A 21,772-nucleotide genomic window follows, 5' to 3' on the forward strand; every position below is an offset into this window, starting at 1 on the left:
GGCTTAGAGAATAAACTGGGTATCTGTACTTTAATCAAAGCCAAGGAGAAGGCATCCTGGGGTTACTCTTTCCATGGGACTTTTTTTTCAAATTAGGAAGCACAGGCAGCCAGGGAGGCTGCAAAATGCTAGGAGAACATTTTCTGGAAAGAAACAGAGGCACATCACCCTTGGTCACCTCACAAGGATATGGTAAGCGCCACACCAACTGACATTCTCGGGGAAAAATTTCAAGAGCCCTCACAGAGGGAGGAAGTGTTCAAGAAACAGAAAGACAGATTTCTGCACAGCACAAATACTTGTGAATGCAATTCATTGCAACCAGTTTCAAACAAATGAATGGTCCTGCTTAAGCTTAGCATCAGTTTCCATAGGAAATTAAGGGTGTGTTTAGCTGTCGCCAGCTGAAATAAATAAGGCTTTAAAGTCCTTAACTCTGCCTCCATTACACCCCAAGTGTGTGTCTGTAAGGGGAGGGAGGGTTGCCTTCAAAGTGTTGTGTTTTGACTTTCCACAAGGAACAAGTGTACGGCACTGCAAAGTCATCAGTGCTGACTCACGAAAACGTCCTTTGGCTCAGCAGCTGCCTGTTTACAGGAGGAGAGTTTACTTTCAGCACTTTCAACTTGGAGTGCTATTTGGAAACATTTAGCTCATAAAAAGGCTTACCGTTCATGCATTGACCTTGTCGTGACCTGAACATTTTGTTAACAAAGTGCTCTGCTAATGTTTTGACCAAAAGAATGAATGTGCTTCAGGTTGGTTGCTTTGCCAAAGTGGTGCTTGCTCCTTAAAAAGGGAAAGTTTTAAAATGCCATTTTCAGAAAGAGAGTCTCACTCCTAACTATATATGGAAATGTCACCAATCAGTGTTGGGGAAATTGTGTGTGTTTGGGTGTGGGTGTGTTTGTGCATGCACATGCATGTTGAGGTTGCAGCAGAGAAGTATGTCTTTATTTCCTTTTTTGTTTCCTGTGTTTCCTAACAATAGCTCACAATGGAAATCTTTGCCTGCATCTAATTTCACATCATCAATCCTCAATAGATCTGAATGCAAAATGACATTTATTACCGGCAGTGTAAGATCCTTTTCTTTCACGGAGAAGATAATAAAAGTGTGCAGCACCATGCCTCACAGATGTGGGAAAAGTTATACGTGCCTGACCCCCGCAATAAAAACCCCTGCTAGTCCAAAAGTGAAAGTTAATTTGCAACACATACCTAAAATATGTTTCATATGGTAATAAAAAAAAATGTTCTAACCCAGATAGGACATACACACCCACCACCCCAAAGGGGAAATGGCAATGGAGCTGTATTTCTTACTCTTCTTTCAATTTTTAACATAGCCTTTTCAGTTCTTTGCTGAAACCACATGATATACTTCAGTGCAAATACTCCACAAATACAGTGTACTAAAAGTTAATTCATGCTTAGTTCTCTGTGTGCCGTCTGCCTTCACACAACTCCTAGTATACATGGAAAGGTGCAACTCAGTGCACATAGTAGCTTGGGCGGTTAAAACAGAGACCAAAAGTGGCCAAATGTATGCAAACACCTTTCCACTATTATAGAGGGTTAGACAAATGACATAAATGAAGTGAAATGATCTCTTCCAAGAATCTTTTTTATCCACAGCAAACTTTAAACTATTATTTTCCATCTGGAAAAGGAATACTTAGCAAGAACTATTGTAGCTTTTATCGTCTAGACAAAACACACTATCTCCCTCAAGTGGTCAGTGACATTAGTTTTCTATTTCTAGACTGTACTTGCTATTATTAGAATAAGGGCAATATTGCACATAAAAAAACATTTTATACATAAAAAAAGGGCTTCACATTCAAACAGCTCCCTAACGAAATGAATCATGAACTAGATGAAAAGAAATAACACTAAAGATAATATACAAATGTGGTTGAAGGTCTGTGTTAGTGGAAGAAATGATAGCTTAAGCAACCACGTACTTGTAAGCTGCTTCAGAAATGGTTCCATAGAAAATAATAGACCAGTGAATGCTCTGAAACTCTCAAAGATCAATCAGTTCAGGGGTGGGGGAGCCTATGACCCTCTGGATGGTGCTGGATGGACTACAACTCCCATCATTGCTGACCATTGAATATGCTGGCTGGGACTGAAGGGAGCTGGAGTCCAGAAACACAGACTAGTCAACTCCACACTAAACTCTGCATTATAACACAGCATCTGTCCTTACGTGCCTCAGGTTTCTCTGTAGATGACTTTGGATATTTAATCTACAGAAATAACTGTTTCTGTCTATTATTAAGGTGAAGTACTTTGAAATATATATTTAAGCCCTCTGGGCAAATCATTTCAGTGGTCTGTACAGAAGTACACAGTACATTAGTAGGATTAGATATTAGTGGGCCAAACCAGCTGGACAGAAGTAAGGGTGGAACAGTGCTTTTGTGTTCTTCCATCCTCTTCTAGGTTTATTTTTTAAAAAAAATTCTTAAACTGTCTTCCTCCCTGGGATACCCTCCCATGGACCACAGTATTGCAGAACTAATACAACTGCCACCATGACGTGATTTGACAAATATCAAGAGATCCCAAACTTGGCTAGTATTCTCTAACCTATCGATTTTCAATGGGGAGGTTACCAATTTTTCGATAGAACCCACCGTGAACGCCTCCCTTGTTCTCTTGTAACAGCAATGGCGCCCACCTGAGAGGTGCCAGAACTGAGTTCCTGTTAGTTCCTACTGAGAAAAGCCCTGTACCAATTTGAGAAGGGAAGTTACAGGGAACCAGGCAGAGGGCCTTCTCAGTAGCGCTGCCCATCCTGTGGAATGCCCCCCCATCAAATGTTAAACAACTGTATGACTTTCAGAAGACATCTGAAGGCAGCCCTGTACAGGGAATTTTTTTAATGTTTGGGGTTTTAGTGTGCTTTTAATACTTTGTTGCAAACCGCCCAGAGTGGCTGGGACAACCTAGCCAGATGGGTGGCAGATAAATAACAAAATTATTGCTGTTGCTGTTGATGAGGATGATGATGATGCCATTGTCTCTTTTTAGCATCTTCAATGACCTCCCTGGACCAGGTCCCAATGCTGATACAATATCGTTGCCACCACCATATCCTACAGAAGTTTTCCCTGCCGGAGGCAGTAGCAGTAGTAGTGGTTGGTCCTTGTTAAATGAAAGCCGATCCTTTTTCATCCTAAGGGCAATTTTCTTTCAGACAATAACTTTAAAAGTAACCTTTTTATTTCTACTCAGACTAGGAAATGTGCTGATGGCTACGAGTCAATGTAACATTTTCTTTTTCTTGTGACCTGGAATACAAATGAAAATCTAGCTTCCTCTGTAAGAATGGCTATGCCAAGTTAAACCTGACATTTAAAAATGAAATTGCTGTGCATAAAGTGTTGGAACCTGAGGTTCCTCTTTTATACCATCATTTCGTCTTTTTAAAATCTTGCTACTGCCTGGCAACTGAGAACAGTGTGAGCTCACATGTATTATTATTATTTTTTCCTTGCACACTGAAAACCAACATGCAGTCCAGGAGAATTCTTCTGCCTGAAATTCTGTTCCCAAGAGGATGGCACAATGTGCTTTTTCCAACCTCGTAGTTTGGTGATAATGTGAAGCAGTGCAATCTTATGTGCATGTTTATTCCAAGTGTGTTCAGTGAGGCTTCTTACTTTTAAAGGGAAGCAGGCACACTTGACACTTCTCAGAAACAGCATAGCAGAAGCATCAGTGGTTAACTTCATATCCACTTCATATCCACTCTCTAAGGACAGTTTGCCAAAGCACTTTGTACTATGTCATTTGGAATGTGTGCCTCTTCTCCTCGTGGATTATCATAATGGAAGATATTTATTTATTAAACACTGGACTGAGATCACCAAATTCTTTTCACATGATATGCCAAGGAATAGGCATCAGGTACTAAAAACATTTGCTCACCACTAACCAGGATTACAGTATGACAAGGGATTTCAAAAATCCCTAAACTTTTTTCAACCACATATTTCCAGTTAGACGCATCCTTCAGCCATTCCCTTGTAAATTTTTCCTAGTATCATTTGATCTTTTAATACCAGAAGAATTTTTTACCAATGTATCATTTAAATAGGTCTGGCCACAGTTATGATATGTGCCTTGCAAATCTGACAGGCAATGCATGTTTTCTGCTTTCCATCTCGCTGACCTAGGGCTCCTGAGCGTTTTCAGAAATATATTTTGAAAATGTGTTGTCTGCATGTCAGTTTGCTTCACAGTACATCACACTGGTCACCGGGTGCCCAAAGAGTCTGATCCTATTCACATTAAAATAATCAATGGTGGTTCTGTGAGACCTTATGGGGGCATTAGTGAAGACTTCTTCAGGAAGTTGGAGATTAGTGGGAACTTTTTCAGCATTGTGGCAAGGAGGAATAAAATACTGAAAGACAGACAGTTGGCACCCAAATAAGTCTTCCCTACCAAGTTCATCAACACTACCACAAACCATTATGTATGTGTAGGGAATATTCTGTTCTTATTCCACCAAATGCCTCATCTTCAACTCTTCCGTAAGATGGACACATAGAAACTGCTCCTTATTGCCGGTAGGGATGAAGGAAAAATTCAATGCACATTTAAAAGGTGAATCTACCAAATTCATACTTTTCAATACAAGACAGCCATCCTTCAAAATTCACACTTCCCTGAATTTTGCAACGCAGTTCTCCAAACAAGAAAAGTGTACGAAAATACATATACTGGGGTAACATGTGTCTTAAAATACATTTGTGAAAATAAGATGCAAAAATGCATTCTGTTAGTCAGAATTGCTTTGCAAAAATGTGCATGGGGGGGGGGTTGCACTAAAATGCCAGTGAAATTTCATGAGGCCTTTAAAAAAAAAAAGCAAACTGCGGTGGAAATGTGGAGAACTGAACTTAGGTCGGAAAAATGAGAACCTGAGAGATAACAAAAATGACAGAATTTCCCATCCCTAACTGCCAGTGAAACACATTATTATAGTTTCAATATCAGGTGCCTGGACAGATAGAAGCTGCTTTCAGAAAAGCATGAGGACAGCTCTTTCTGGAAATGTTATCATACCCCATTAAAACTTACTAAAATGTATAGAAGCAGGTCACCAACATGTTGGAGATGTAAGAAAGAGATAGGGAAATTATTCAAATTTACAGTTAAAAAAAGACCAGAGATTTTTCTATTAAGAATATTACCAATAGAAATTTTAAAAAAGACCATTGTTCATGTACGCAATTATGGCAGCAAGAATACTTGTGGCGAGAAATTGGAAAAGTGAAACAACACCAACGATAACAGAATGGCAGACACTCGTGATAGAATATTTCCAACTAGCAAAATTGATGGGGAAAGTTAGAGGAGCTTTAAATCAGAAAGTATATGGAGAATGGAAAATATTTAAAGAATATCTAAGACTATACTGTACAAATAACACCATATTGGCGAACTTGAATACTTGTAAACAAAAAATGAATGAAACAAATACTTTATTGGGATAGATGAAAAATGATATAATGCAAAGCTGTGCAAGAAAACCATGACTATATAAACAGTATAATGAGAACAATTGGAAGTTTTATACATAAATTTTTATTTGATTGTTATGCTTTTGTATAACTTTTTTTATTTTTTCTTCTTTTTTCGTCTTGATTTTTCTTTTTTATCTCTTTTATACTTACCACCGTTGTAAATGATCATTTGTGCCTGTATTTTAATAAAGGTTTACCATGGGCGGGAAAAAGGAAATGTTAACATGTAGTCGATTATATCAATCTTCACCGATGAAGATTTCTTTTTGTTCCATGCTCTTTAAATTTCTTCCTACATTGTTTACAATTTTTCTCCGCCTGATGGTCCCTATTAACACATTAGTCACATGTAGGGAAATCGTACATAGAAGGAGGAATGCCACTGCCTTCTTCCAATTAATTCCTGCTTCTGGTTTAATCCCTACATCTGGCTTACCCATCTGTATTCTTCTACTGCTGAGCATCTTAAAAGAAATCTTGATATTTGTACAATTGCTCTTTCTATCCATTTTTGCTATTTCATTCTCCTAGAAACATAGGCCAAAATCATCACTATTGTTCCATGCTTGCTGTGTTACTGATTCCTCCTGTCATTTCTACCTTTTAATTTCTACTAGTTTAAAACAAATTATTCTTTTCAGTATCCTTTTACTATTACTTTGGAAATTATTATTATTAAAGGTTATAATCTTTTCCTACGTGGACTTTCTTTATCACACTGTACTTCACTGATGCCACCACTGCCATGCCTCATTCCCGCACTGTAATGGGTCATGGAAGCAGTGCTGGTGCCGAGAGGCCATGTCTGTGTCACAACCAGCTCCCTGCCAGCCAGTCTTGTGTTGTACAAAATTCTTATGCTAGTCTATCTACCTTGCCATTTTATCTTGCAACAGGTTGATTAAATATTAGGTGTAAATGCAAAAGCTTGACACAGTAAAAACAGTTTAAAAGAACAATTCAAACTATTTAAAGACAGTTAAAATCAACAAAAAGCCAAAAAAAGCCACATTAAAACACATGTCTTCTGTCTAATATATTGGGCATAGGGATCCATTTGTGTAAGTCCCCCCCCCCCGAAATTTGGAGCACCTTTTAATATAGTTGTCCATTCAATAATTTTAATCAGCCGCCATAATTTTTGCAACAATTCCTTCCTAGAGAGAATCTAATTGCTTTCCCATGTTTTCCCATATAAACATCTTGCAAGAGTGAGAATCGATAGAACTGATATTTGCTTTTCATCTGGAATGTCTCCTTTAATATGGTTTAATAAGCATATCACTGGATTTGACTATATTTGACTATATAGTTTAATAAGCATTTCACTGGATTTGACTATATTTATTTCACATTTCCCTAATTAAACACAACACCACCCTCCAATATTTAACTGCCTTTTTGCACACACACACAGAGGAAAAAAATTAGATTTTTGTTCCTGACATATTCAGCACTTCCTCCGCTTGCCTTATATATTTACCTTATTTTTCCTTAAATTTTTCCTTATTTTTTCTCATAAGGTTAGATACAGCTGTTTGCTCATTTTTATAACACTCCTTTTGTACTATGTGGCTGGCTCTGAAAAATGCTGGATACTTTTGTGTACAAAAAAAATCCCACAATTCTTCTGAAACTACTTTTAAAAAAGAACTTTATTGCATTTCTTCTATGTTCTTTCCCATCTGCCTTATGACTGTACATGTTTTAGACGTCTTCCTCTCATTTACTTCTATCAGTTATTTGTTTTCTCTCTATTTAATACATATATCTGTTTCTCCTTCCTCCAGAGAGATGTGTCCAAGGACATGGTTTTCTTCCCATTAGCTCAGTCACCTGCATGTAAGAGATTATAGAAGCATAGAATTGTGAAGTTGGAAGGGACCTTGAGGATCATCTAGTCCAACCCCTGCAGGAATATGCAGCTGTCCCATACAGGGATCGAACCTGCAACCTTGGCATTATCAGCACCACGATCCAACCAGTACTGCTACGTTGCATTATATTATTAATTATTACATTATATTAATACTATATATACACAGATGCATTTATAATATATTTCCAACAGATAGAGGAATTTAATTCTTGTTACCCCACCTGGAAATACCAATTAAACACCAAAGGCTGTGGTACAAATTTAAGAAAGCAAACAATGCATTGAATCAGTCATGTCAAAAGTAGAGATGGGTGTAATTAAGCAAAAAAATAAAAAAAAATAAAATAGGACTTTCCCCTAGGAATATGTTGCTATTGCACCTGCTTTCAATAAATCCTCCTGAGGTACATGATTAAATATTATATTTGTTAAGTTGTGGGTGAACATATCAGACGACAAAGCAATTCTTCAAGCAGCTCTTGTTTATTCACAGGCCAGAAGAGAACTGAACTGAAGGGTTTAGCCAGCCTGCTTATATAGAACTCCACTAGAACGCAACAGTAACCATTTTCCAATCACTGAACATCACTTTCAATCCCTTATTTGCATATGTGGACCTGAGTGAAAACTATCTACAGTATCCCCCTGCTGGCCCAGGGTGAGAACTTCAGTACATAACAATATTGCATTGTGCTTTGCCTCACTTTAACCAACAAACTATGTAGTGAGGCAGAGGAGGTGATAATGATAAACTCCATTCTCAATTTACTTGTACAGTGATAAACACAATTTTTATAAATTGAGGTAGAGATTTGTGCAAAGGCTGCATCATGCTCAGTGCAATGAGGTCCTTCCCTCTGCCCTGCCACCATTGAGCAGGTTAACGTAATAAGATGGGACAGTAAGTAAAGAACTGGTTTCTACCCTGCATGCTATACAACCTTCACCTAAGCTCTCCAAGCTTCCAGTCATGCACAGAGCCAATGGGCAGCATTGTAGGTGCTGCAGTTCCCATTGAACAGAACAATCTGAAGAACTGAGAAGAAAGCTTCGTTGAGCACACTGAGACTTAATTCCTGGATAAATATACTTAGGGTTGCACTGTAATTAGCATACATGAATTTGTAGACTCCATCATTGTTGATTTCAGTTGGCCTTCCCCTCCAAGCAAAACGGTTTAGGATCAGAAGGTAATAGGATGTGGAGGAGATCTAGTTGCTACTGTTGGTATTTTTCTGTGGAATTTTACAACAGGACACAGGTTCTTGCTTTTGATTCCATGACTCTTATGATACCCATGCAAAGATCCAGGAGACCACCCTTCCTTTATGTCTAGACAGGAAAAGGCCATGGAGTCTCTAAACTACAGAAGTGAATGCCAGAATCTTGTTACTGCTGTAACATGTGGTCATGGCGCAGCAAAGGTTGAGAGCCTCTGTAGCAGAGACGGTGTCTGCAGTACTAATCAATCCAACATGAGTGATAAAATCATTTTTAAAGGTGATAAGCTAATAATACTGTCCATGGATCACTGATAATGCTGACAAGCTCATAGCTCAGCTAGGCTCCTGAAAAATATCCAGAAGAAATCAAAATAATTGACTCCAGCTGTAGACTATGAATCTCTACCCAAGCTGAAGCACAGATCTTTTGAATCGACTTTCAATCAACATTGTAAAGCTCTGCTATGCAGGCATGGACTAAGTAGTGGCTTCTTTCTCCAAGAAGTCTCCAAAGCTCTGGAAAACCCAGCCAGGAGAGGAGTGTGTGTCTCCTCCATCATCGGGCCTTTAGTTCTTCTGTTCCCCATTTTCAAGGCCTATCAAGATACTGACAAGAGGGGAAGGAAGGAAGACAAGACTAAAGCACTTCCCGAGTTTATAGTTCTCTGCGATGTAGGCCTCTCAAGCATACTCAGATACTCCAACTCTGGAAGCTGTAAATGGCAGTGAAGAGAGCTATATAGTTGTTCAATTTCTGAGGAACGGTCAACCTGTTGCTGCCACACAGATATTAATGAGCAGTGGCTGCATACCTGGTGAACTAGCCTAGTTCAAAAGATAGCATAACTTGAGGCTACCCAATGTGATATCCCTCAGATATTGTTGGACTCCAACTCCCATCAACCCCAGCTTTAATTATGAGCATAGAATGAAAAGAGAACGGAATTGGCAAAGATGCCACAAATAGTCTGCAGACACATAGAATGGGTCTAGAGCGGAAGCTAAGTAGAATCAGCCCTGTTAGCTGCAAAGATGAGAGATTACTCTGCATTCTCTGTTCTGGGGTCTTTGAAGGAACACTGGTGTATAATACAAGTGTAATAAATTTTAAGTGAGGTACAGTTTGAAGTCTAACCCATTCACAAATAAATTACATCATTAAAATATAGAATAATCCACCCAGCAGGCCTGGCTGGGAGAAAGCCAACTTAGTTAATGAAGCATGCCAAACTCAAGTAAAACTGAAGGCATGCAGTCAACAGATCAGTTCATTCAGCCAAGAAATCAGATATATTAATGGCGAAAGGCATATGACCACATCCTGTTAGTTTGGACATCTCTTTGGTGAAGCTATTGTGCTGTATTTGTAGTAAAGGTAAAGGTAAAAGGAGCCCTGACCATTAGGTCCAGTCATGGCTGACTCTGGGGTTGCAGCGCTCATCTCGCTTTATTGGCCGAGGGAGCCGGCGTACAGCATCCGGGTCATGTGGCCAGCATGACTAAGCCGCTTCTGGTGAAGCAGAACAGCGTACGGAAACGCTGTTTACCTTCCTGCCGGAGCGGTACCTATTTATCTACTTGCACTTTGACGTTCGTTCGAACTGCTAGGTTGGCAGGAGCAGGGACCGAGCAACGGGAGCTCACCGCATCGCGGTGATTCGAACCACCGACCTTCTGATCGGGAAGCCCTAGGCTCTGTGGTTTAACCCACAGTGTTATCCGCGTCCCTGTATTTGTAGTAGGAGGCTGTAAAACTGAGATACTCTAAGTAGCGAGATGCTAGAACTGGGATCTGAGACATTCAGAAAGTTCCTTGCAGTGGCAACAGAGCTGGCCTTCCTTCCTTATTGTAAACTGAAATTTGGAAGAAGAAAAAAAGGTCTTCTGGAAAAGGAAGGCATGCCAGCATAATCTGAGTTTAAGATTAGATTTAAAGGCAACTCAGCCTCTCAGAGTGGCTGGGGCAACCCAGTCAGATGGGTGGGGTACAAATAAATTATTATTATTATTATTATTATTATTATTATTATTATTATTATTATTATTATTTGCTTCGAGGGACACAGTTTCTGCTTTGAAGGGCTAACTACCAGGGGCATGACTTAGGCCCCAGATCCCTGAGCAGAATACAGTGCAACACTTAGGGAGTTGTTTGATCAGTTGAGAGAAAGGGTTAAATTTTGGATGCGATTGAATATGCAAAACTAAGTTGATAGAAGGAATGCCGAAATTATCTAGAATATGGCAACAGTTCTATGTACCATGGGTGAAAGGTAGTTGGAAGGGTTTGTTGGCAAATCAGGCTAGAGGAAAGCAAAACAATTCTGGGATATGGAGATGAGTTCCAGATCATTGACAATATTACATTTGCCACTGTCTTGACAAAATAAAACACAAGGAAGTTGTTTGTGTCTGTCTGTTTCTGAGCCAAGCTTAACTCCCTATTGAAGTCAATGGCAGAATTCCCATCCACTTTTGACAGAAGCTACGGTTATGTGTTCTGACTGTGTGCAACAGACATTTCAATTAAAGAGAATATGAATCACATCGTTCTGTCCTTGGCAACTGAAAGCTCAAGACAGCAGGGTAGGAAAAGCATAACACAACTGCAAATGGAAATAATTTTCCTATTAACTTTTTTTTTTTAAAGAGATGTTCAAAGGAACATACAAACTAAGCCACCAGTGACTGATATTTCTCTTCAGTCTCATTTTTAGGCCTTGATGTCTAGAAACTGGATGTATACTGTGGAGAGTTGGGTTCAAATTCTATCTCAGCTGTGGGCCCCAATTTCCCATCAGTAAGTAGGAATAATAGTGTCCACTTGTTGTTGTTTTTATGAAGGCAGATAATATTTTAAAGCACACAGGAATGGTGTGTAAATTAAGAATTATATTACTACTACAAATAATAGTAGTAGTGACTCATTAAGCTGGAAAAATATTTGTGTTTAATATCTAAGTGAAATTCAGTTCACACATGATTCCTCTTTGCTCTATTACTATGCACTTAAGCCCTATTCTGAAGATCAGTTTAAAAAGGTAAAGGGACCCCTGACCATTAGGTCCAGTCGTGACCGACTCTGGGGTTGCTGCGCTCATCTTGCTTTATTGGCCGAGGGAGCCGGCGTACAGTTTCCAGGTCATGTGGCCAGCATGACTAAGCCGCTTCTAGCGAACCAGAGCAGCGCACGGAAACGCCATTTACCTTCCCACCGGAGCAGTACTTCCCACTGGAGCAGCGAGGGACTCAATTTACAAATGGAACACACTCAACAGGAAGTGAAACATGTTCTTATTCCAAGGCAAAGTTCACAAACCAAAACACCTACTTCCGGGTTTGCAGCGTTCTTAATCCAAATTGTTCATAAACTAAGCTGTTCTTAAACCAAGGTACCACTGTAATTAAACTGTGAGTCATCCTCAAAATATTTATCATTATATTTATATTCTGCTGTCTCATAAAAATATCAGGGCAGCGTACAACAATATGTATACAATAAAACTTTAAAACAGAAAAAAGTAATCATTAACGATGAACAGCAAGTCGAAAGGCTTTAAACAGCTGCATAGTCCTGTCAGCGTAGGTTAGGTTGTTTTCAGTCAAACAGTACTGGAAGATTGCTGTTGGTTTCTTTCCCCTCCCTGCTTCCTCAAAGATAAGACCCTCAAATAAACATTTAGATTTCCTCACAGTGTCATGGTACACCAGTAACCTTGTCAAACCACAGCAAATTGATGAGGATATTGAGTGTAGCTCTGCCTCCTTGTCAGAATGAAAGCCACCTTCTATCCTCCGTCCCAAGAGAAACTCACTGACCCAAAGCTGAACTAACAGAAGGTGAATGAAGGTGTTGCTACCTGAAGCTGTACAAATACCTAGTTTTGTCAGGAACGACTTGTTTTTCTTTCCTTTGTGAAAACAGCCAGCCACGAAGAAAAAACTAAAATGGTACTTACTCATGGTAAAGCTTTTAATCTTTAAGGTCCTCCTAATGTCTGCAGCATGTGTCTCTAAGTAATCTTTACATTTAAACCCAATAATCCCTAATCTTTCCCTATGATGCACATAATCCTTTGATACTACGTGGAGCAGAGTTCAGGAACCAGCCCAAGAAGACTGTTCCTTTTAAATAAAAAAAACACATAAAGTTGAACATATTTTCCTTTGCCCACCCACAAAAGTTTAATCTTTTCTGTGACTGAAGTTGGCTTTCAAAGTTTCCATTCCTGCAGGTTTCCTTATTAAAAGGAAGAAGACAATTGCCTAGTGTTCTGATTAAAGGAAAGGACGTCTCAGTAAAAAATCTTTAAGCAGCTCCTCAGACTGTTGGAAGACATTTGAAAAGGAATCCATTCACATTTTGAACAGTCCTCTTTATTGTTTCTGTTATCATTAACTTTCCATAATAATATTCAAACAAGAACATAGGAAGCTGCCTTATATTGAGTAAGACCATTCAGGGCCGACCCACCCATTTGGCAAGGTGAGGCAACTACCTCAAGTGGCAGAATTCACAGGATCCTCAGGGGCAGCAGTTCCACTTTCCATGGAAATCACCACCCAATGCCATGGTGGCAGCGACAGGTGTGGTGCGCTCCTTGGAGGCCAGATCTGCCACCACTTTGGGAGCCCACCCTCCAGCGTCCTCTCAGCAAATAGGAGGCACTGCGGGTCTCCTTGAATCCCTAGAGAGGAAATGATGAGGACTATCCCCAGAGGTCTCCTGGGCTCTGCACCCACCCAGCTTGATTTAGAACAGCCCCCTCCCTGATGGCAGCCTTTGATTTCCACTTCAGCTGTCACGTAAGGTTGATTTGACATACACCCATTGTTTCCAGTGTAGAGCTTCACTCATCCCCTGTTCCCTGGTGCAGAGCTAACTTTCTGTGGCTTGCCTCAGGCACCAAAATGTCTTGGGCTGGTCCTGAGACCACTGGTCCATCAAACTCAGTATTGACTTGCAGCAGCAGCTCTCCAGGGTTTCAGACAATGGTCTCTTCCAGCTCCACCTGGAGACGCTAGAGACTGGATCTGAAACTTTCTGCATGAAAAACAGATGCTTTACCACTGACCTACAACTCTTCCCCTTAAATAATGTTATGCTTTCATACATTTGCACTCCTCCATTATTCTAGGGATAATCACAGGGTTTATCTGCACATAGTTGATACCCTTGAAAACCCATGCTCACCCCTAAAATCCATGCTTACTATTCCTAACATACTACAAATAGCTATTTTTGTTATCACTTAATGTGGAATACAGGCATTACCAGTGGACATTCACAGCTATCATTACATATTATCTATAGATGATACTTATGTTGATTATGTCGCTATTCTTCTTTAGGAACCAGTGAATCTCCACATCTTATTAATTAACACTTCTAATAGTTATTCATGGAAAGATATTAATACATAACATCCCTGCCTGGAAAATAATCTACCAAGAAATAAACTGAACATTTGTATAATAGGTTGAAGGTATAACTGTTCTTTTTATGTAAATTGTTAGCACTAGACCTCAAAGTGAGGAAATTGAGTTCAAATTCTCAGTTATGAAGCTTACGTGGGACTTAAGGCTTTCCTCACAGGGTAGCTGTGATAATAAAAAGGTTGAGGGGGATATATTATGTTACTTTGTGTTCCTTGGAGAAAGGCTTGTTTTAAAATAGCATAAGTAAAATAGAATGGAGCAAGATGCTGTAAAGATTAATGCTTGGAATGTGTGTAAGCAAATATACTTTTAATGAATTTGAACGTATGGAAATCCAAAGAAGACTAACTTTACCATTTTTTACATATCTAAGAGCAGGGTTGTGTGTTGTGTGTTGTGTGATGCTGATGCTGCTTTGAAGGTAAGAGTCCAAAGAGGTTAGAGAAACAGATGGAGAATTCCAAATTTTAAAATTTGGTTGCCTAGTTTCCAGAGTCTCTGCAATGAGATATGCCACAACCATTTCTATTTTATTTTCTGATGGCTTCCAGTGATTATGGGTGTCTTTCAGTCTTCATTTTATGAGATTTTGCTTATCTGTTTTGCCTGCTGTATAAATGCCAGCTCGCTAGAAAGGGGTCCATGGAGCAAACATGGCACATGTCAGATATTTTACTAGCTAGTAAACATACAGAAATCAGAAATTCTTTGTAACTAATATCTGCAAAGATTCATGAGACATGTCAATTATGCAGTGCAGATTTGTTGCAGACCATGAGTGGGATTCAACTGACCAGTCACTCCAGCAAAAGCCCATGCAAGGTCTTTCACTAGTATAATGGGGCTTCCCCCATCCCTCCTTGAGCATGTTGGGTGATGACATATCCACCTCCTCTCTGATGTGAACAATGCTGTGCAAATGTGGCTTGAAACACAGCAGTGAAAAATGACATTGCTGCATTTTAAACCACTAATGTGAACATGCCACTAGAGAAACTGAAATTGACATGCTTGTCCACTCCTATATGAGAATATTGCCAATGAGCTTATAGAACCAAGTCTTCCATATAACAAGCATGTGGTAGATGATATAATTTTATTAGAAAGAGGAAAGCATCACTCAAGTATTTGTTTTTAAATTGATATTATCTACCATGTTTGTTCAAAGCCTGCAGATATAAAAATATTTTTGAAAAAATGAGCTGCTGCTGCTGCTTCTTTGGGAAAAAAACCTGTTTTTTTAAAGGGCTTTATGAAAAATTAGAATTGATTAGTACAATCCTGTTGTCTTAAACTCAATGGGAGCTTTGCCATTGATCTTAATAGGATGTGGTTTGCATCCCATGTCTTTCCTTTTATAATAATTAATGAGCAGAACTAGTTGTAACTGCAAACAGGCAGGAAAAATTATTACAGGGTAAATAAACGCTAGCTTAGATGAATATTGTGGCCTTCATCCACCTTGGAATGTTGCTGGGTTACTAAATGGAAGCAGTAAAAGATCAGAGAACTGCTAAGCAGTATGAGACCAGGAGGTGGAGGAAGGGGTGGGTGGGAGTCAGCCAAGAACAGCAAGATGTGGATATAGTTTTAATGGTGAATAATAGCTTTTCATCTTCTGGCCAAACTGGGTATCTGTTATGAATAGTCACCACACCATACACAGACACTCTGTTTCCACAAGACCATGTACCATGGATTGCATACCCCCCGTAAGACTCCTAGCCTGGGGGGGTTGTGTGTGATTGTATAATTTCCAAGTTCTTAGCCGCTTTGGATATGGAGTAAACATTTGAAAGCTTCTACTTCAAGTTCTAACGGTTCATGATCAAACAGAACTTCTGAAGGTCAGAGCTAGAACAACTGAGAAGTTGCAAGGAGTCCAACTATGTCCATTTGTAGTCTTTTGTTATATTGACAAGTAGACAAAGATCTGATTCAAGAGCTGTTGGGGACTAATAGAAATAAAGATAGTACAGTGGTACCTCAGTTTAAGAACAGTCTGGTTTAAGAACGATTTGGTTTACAAACTCAGCAAAACCCGAAAAAGTGTCTTGGTTTGAGAACTTTACCTCGGTCTAAGAACAGAATCCGAACAGTGGAAGTGCACCAGCAGAGGGAGGCCTCATTAGGGGAAGCGTGCCTCAGTTTAAGAATGGTTTTGGTTTAAGAACGGACTTCTGGAATGGATTAAGTTACAGTGGTAAACCGAGTTACCACTGTAGAGAGGGATCATAGTACTGCTACCTTTTTCTGAGGCAGGAAACCACAGTACCACACACTGGGAGTTGTGCTTATGGATCTCTCTTAGTATTATAGTCTTAAAAATGTGAAAGGCCAGTAGTTTGAGAGCCATGAACACAGTCATCAGAATGCTACCCACCATGTAAGAGTTGCGTAGCTTAGCGGCACTTTGCCACCCATTTATTCACCTGGCCGTATTTGTTACTCACTGCCAAGCAAGTAAATGAACGGTAAATTCCAGAGATGATGAAAAGCCATTTGGCCATGGAATCTGCAATAATTGTTTGAAAGCCACTTCCTCTCAACAACATTCTGAAGTGACCAGAATAGAACAGCACTGGACCAAAGTATTCAGGCCACGTTTTTGATGCTGTTACTTATGAGGGAGGGCAAAAACATGCCCCCAAATTTCATTGACTTTCAAGGGTGGAGAATCAAAGAACTTTTAGGTGTGAGAAAGCTTATCTTAAACATGATGTAGATGAGGGTTTTGTTGCAGGATGTATTTTTTAAAAAAATTACAACACAAAAGGTTTCAACATCAACTTTCTGTTCTAAGCAGGCTGGTCACACAGGGGGCACACAAAAAATATGAAGTAGAATGGAGTATCATACATATCCAAGGCTTATTTCAAAACAAAACAAAAATACTTCCAATTACAGCATAAACTATTTGTGATTTCTTATATAATTCTTAACATATGAAATTCTGTAACTTGGACCTTGATATACAAATATATAAACTAAATACGCAATTTTTCAATAAAATTACTATCCGTCTGTATTATTTGACTGTAACAATATTTAAGAATATATGTCATTTCCCAAACTCTTAATAAACAATCATTTCTCCACATTTGTAGGTTATAGCTATCCTTTCTGCTCTTAACAAGCAGGCTCCTGTTTTCATATTTCAGTTACTGCTATCTCATGAGCAGCCTGTATACATCCAAATAATACATCGGAATGGATTAATCTCCACCACAGCATCAAGTTTTGCCTGCGAGAAAGGAGGTTCGCACACTAAATTCATTTCCCTTTCTAAAAATACCTTCAACATTTTTAATGTTCTGCTTTTGAGATCAACTTTACTAAGGTTATCTAGATTTACAACAGGTGATGCCGTTTTAGATGTTTAAGACAATACAATGAAAGAGATTTCAGAAGAAAGCCCATTTTTATTTTTTATTTAGAAATGACTGGCAATAAATTCAGCTTGGATAAAGGAACAGGTTATACGATGATAGGGGAAATATGGGTTATTACTGGCTAAGTACAAAATGACTTCATAAAAGTGCAAGTGGTCTTATACAGGACAAGCTACTATATCATCCGGTTAAGCTTTTCGAGGGGAGGAGGGCAATGGGAGGGATCACCTTTTATCTCTCCAAGATGCTGAACATCTGGTAACCAGCTTTCATGTTGCTCATTTTGTTGGCCCCCTAAAAGTTTAGTTGTAAAGGAAAAGCCATTACACAACTTCAGCCTGGCCTCTAACAATAAATATCTTGAGAGAGCCATTGATATGTTTGATGATAATCTGCTTATTTATGGACATGTTAGTAACTTTATAGGTCATACGGGTTCCGCCTGAACCTTCTGCTTTAGACAAGATACTTGTTCTTCCAAGTTATGGAGCAGAAATGCAGCTATCTGCTCTCAAACAGAATGCATTGTAGAAATAAATGGTATAATGCGATCCAACTGTACGATTTAGGCAGCACTGAAATTGACCTGAATTGGTACACCATGCTAAGTAACTTACCAGTAGTCGTTTGAACACCCGTCACCCTGATATACTGCCAGCTTTGGAGGAGGACTTCAAGGCTCAATAACAATATAAAACCTATTTGATATTCAGCCCATCATAGTTGCAGCTCACATGGTGAATTATAGACCAGAGACCCAAAATAATGTCAAGCATCCATCATTTTCAAAGAATGTTCCAATCTTGCCCTGACAAAAGTTACAACACACACAAGGAAAGTTATGGATATAATGAAGGTGGAAGCAAGGAATTTGGTTCACAGGAGTTCAGAGAAATATTTGAAAACAATTTTTGGGCCCACAGAATACAGACCTATTCCAACTCTACTAGACTGGGCAAGAAAATGGGACAGTGATTGATACGTATTACAAACTTTCCATAGAATGGGAAATGTAATGCTTCTCTAGTCTGGGGATGAATGGCAATTGCTAATGTATGCGCTAGAACATCTAATGATTCCCATGCTAGGAATTGTACTTTTGTCCTGTACAATCCTTATCTTATTTATTTAAAATCTCTTTAGGCCTCCTTTAAGGAGAAGAGCACTCTCAATGCAGTTTATATAGTAAAATAATATACAAAATAAAACTTTATGTATCTGCCTTTCACCTTTCCAGAAAACATTCAAGGTCCACAACTCATGCAGAAATAGTACGCCTAACTCTGTTGGATTGTGACCACAGAAACTTACTAATTAGAAATTTAGACAACACCGTACTAATGTTAAAAATCACACTAAAAACAACAAATCAATAAAAGCAACAATGAAACAATAATAAATTTCAATCTATTGTTTAAAAAGTTCTGACTGCAACAGATGCTTCCTTGTTAGCTGAAAAGTATGTTCAATTCTTGCCAACCATTGCTCAATTCAGAACTATAACAGGCAGGCACAACAATATTCTTTGTCATAGCCACAGACTAACAATAATATCACATGGGAAAGGTAGTTCTGCATCCAGGATGAATGCCTCATTAAGAAGTATCTGTCTTTCTTGAAAATGTATGTATTAACTTTGGATCTGTGGGAACCTACCATAAAAATAGATTTTTGATGATGATGAGATAAAGAGTTTGGGACAAAAGGAAAGCGGGAATGGAGAAAATTTATATTTAATGTCTGGAAAATTTCAAAGATATGCAAACCACATTTTAGTTTAACTTGAAGGCAACTCTGTGTTTCTATTTTAGTAAGACTAACAGGATCTCAGTAGAAGACGCTTCTGTTCAAAAGTAAATATGCCCAGAGGCATTAAACTTTATCATAATCTGATGGCAGATTTTGGATTGTTAGCCTGCAACTCAGCGCAAACTGATCTGAGAAGAATCTTCTCAGAACAGAATGGGACTTATTTCTGAGTAAACATGCATAGGATGGCACAGTAAGTGCTTCATCCCCAACATCCTGAACTTGCTGAGACAGAACCAGAAGAAAACATATTATAGTTTTGGTTTGGAGGCCTACAGCAGTCAGGTTGCGATTTGAAAAAACCCATTATCAGGCATGGTTTCCCTCCAGTTTCCAACCACAAATGTCCAGCAGAGGATGGAGGTCTGAGATAAAACGTTTGGTGCTCAGTTACATCATTTTAATAGACACAGTTAATGGAGCTATTTGGGGTTTCAGATCTGCCAAACCTCATCATTCAGGTTTGGCTCTGGAAAAGCAAAAACATGTTCAGAATGGTTTGGATCTTGTTCCATTTTATCCAGATCAATAAACTGAGGAGGTGGGATTTGGGAAAGGAAGAGAATGGTTGGATAAGACATCTAGTCAGGCCCCCACCTTTAAATTAGATAGCAGATTAATAGCATAACATTTCTTTACAATGAAAGAAACCAGATTTTAAAAGCACCAGAACTCATGATTTAATTTAGGGCCTATCCAGCATGGCAGCGAAACCTTTATATGACCACAGCAACCAAGAACAACTATGGTGCCAGGACTGATTATTTAGGCAATTCTGGACAGGAAGAGATAAATCTCAGTCCAAGAGTCTATCTGCATGTGAGCCTTCTGTGTAGTACAGCACTGTGTACTACACAGCAGTGTAGGAATGTATTTGACGTTATATAGTTTCCACATAGCAAGGTTCTACTCAATTAAAATTTCTGCAGATTCCATTTGAATAAACTTCCATTAATAGATGCTAGACAAAGTAGTATCTGGTCTATTTTGTATTTCTCAAGTGCTTGCACCAATATGCCAACACATTATTCTGCCAAGGCATCTATGAACACATGCAGAAATGATTGTATAAACTGGGTGATATATGGACAGCAAGACGGTGGCTGTTGGTAGACAATACATCCAAAATCTTTTCTTCTAGTGGTTTTCAGTAAGACAGAGAAAGCATGCTACCAAATTAATATTGATGATTCTGAATGGTTTCATACGTTTATACAAGTCATGTCTACATTAGTAATAAATTGTACCACATTGCATTTTTGGCTCACTCAAAGCTGGAGTTCTGAACAAACTATCTTCAAAATCAATTATAACATTCTGAAGTTTTCTCTTGCTAGACTTTTAGCAAATTATTGAATTACAGAATAAAGTATTTCCTCCTAAATACACAGAAATTAAGTTAATTTCCTTCTGTGTTCTATATATTCAATGAACTACACTGTTATTCCTTAGAGATTCCACCCTATATCCCTACTCTGATTTCCTTTTGCATTTCCATTCTGCAATATGGTTCCATTTAGACACAGCTTGATAATTTCATAACCCAATTTATATTTTCTTCCACTATAAAGAATGGCTTATTTTCCTTTTATGCACCCAGTGTGTAACAAATGGGGAAATGAACAAACACAATATACAGTGCCTTTATGATTTTATGACTCTATATGAAATTAATTGTAAAAATCATTTTGCTTCAGTAACAAAAAGGAGGGTTATATTTCCAACATTAATGCCTGGATTTGTTTTCTAGACTCAACTAGTTCAAATAGGAAGAAATCTGATTCAAAGTATAATACCAGCTATACATTTTAATTGCACTGGAATAGTGCTTCATGGCTCATGAATAGTTCTTCCTGGCTCATCTCCTGGCTAAGCATTCTAGTATATTTCTGAGCAACAAGTCCCCTGGTATTCTCAGGTACTTCTTTGTTATCTTCTCTGTGAAATGAGAGGGGAGGATTAACTTGGAAGATCCACTCTAGCTTCAGGCAACAGCATTTCACTTATCAATGAAATAATGAATGGAGTCCCTGGTGAGGTATGATTACATGCCCGCCCCCAGCACAGTACCCTATTATTACTCAGCTAAAAGGAGATTAAGTAATCTAATTCTGTATAGCAGCAGCTTTTTTTTAAGAATAACAAGAGTGCAACAATACCCTTCACAACTACTTTATCCCCATCCCTAACCCCTGTCGTGACAGAAAATTAAAAACAAAGTAGTGGCCCAGCGATAACAATTTTAAAAAAAACAACTCACCAAAATTAAGGGGAGTAAGAATTAGAAAAACTCTCAGGAGATACCATAACATATGCAACAGCAGAGAGAAACTTTTTTGGAATCATGTAGATGGAGCAACCTCATGATGAAAACACTCATTTGTGCAAATAAGGTAGAGACTGCATACACACTATCCCATTTGTAACACAAAAGTGTAGTTTTTGTCAATCCAGAATCTTCCTGCTCACCCGCAACATGCTGCC

The sequence above is a fragment of the Podarcis muralis genome, chromosome 3 (assembly GCF_964188315.1).
Source record: "Podarcis muralis chromosome 3, rPodMur119.hap1.1, whole genome shotgun sequence".
Classification (NCBI taxonomy): Eukaryota; Metazoa; Chordata; class Lepidosauria; order Squamata; family Lacertidae; genus Podarcis; species Podarcis muralis.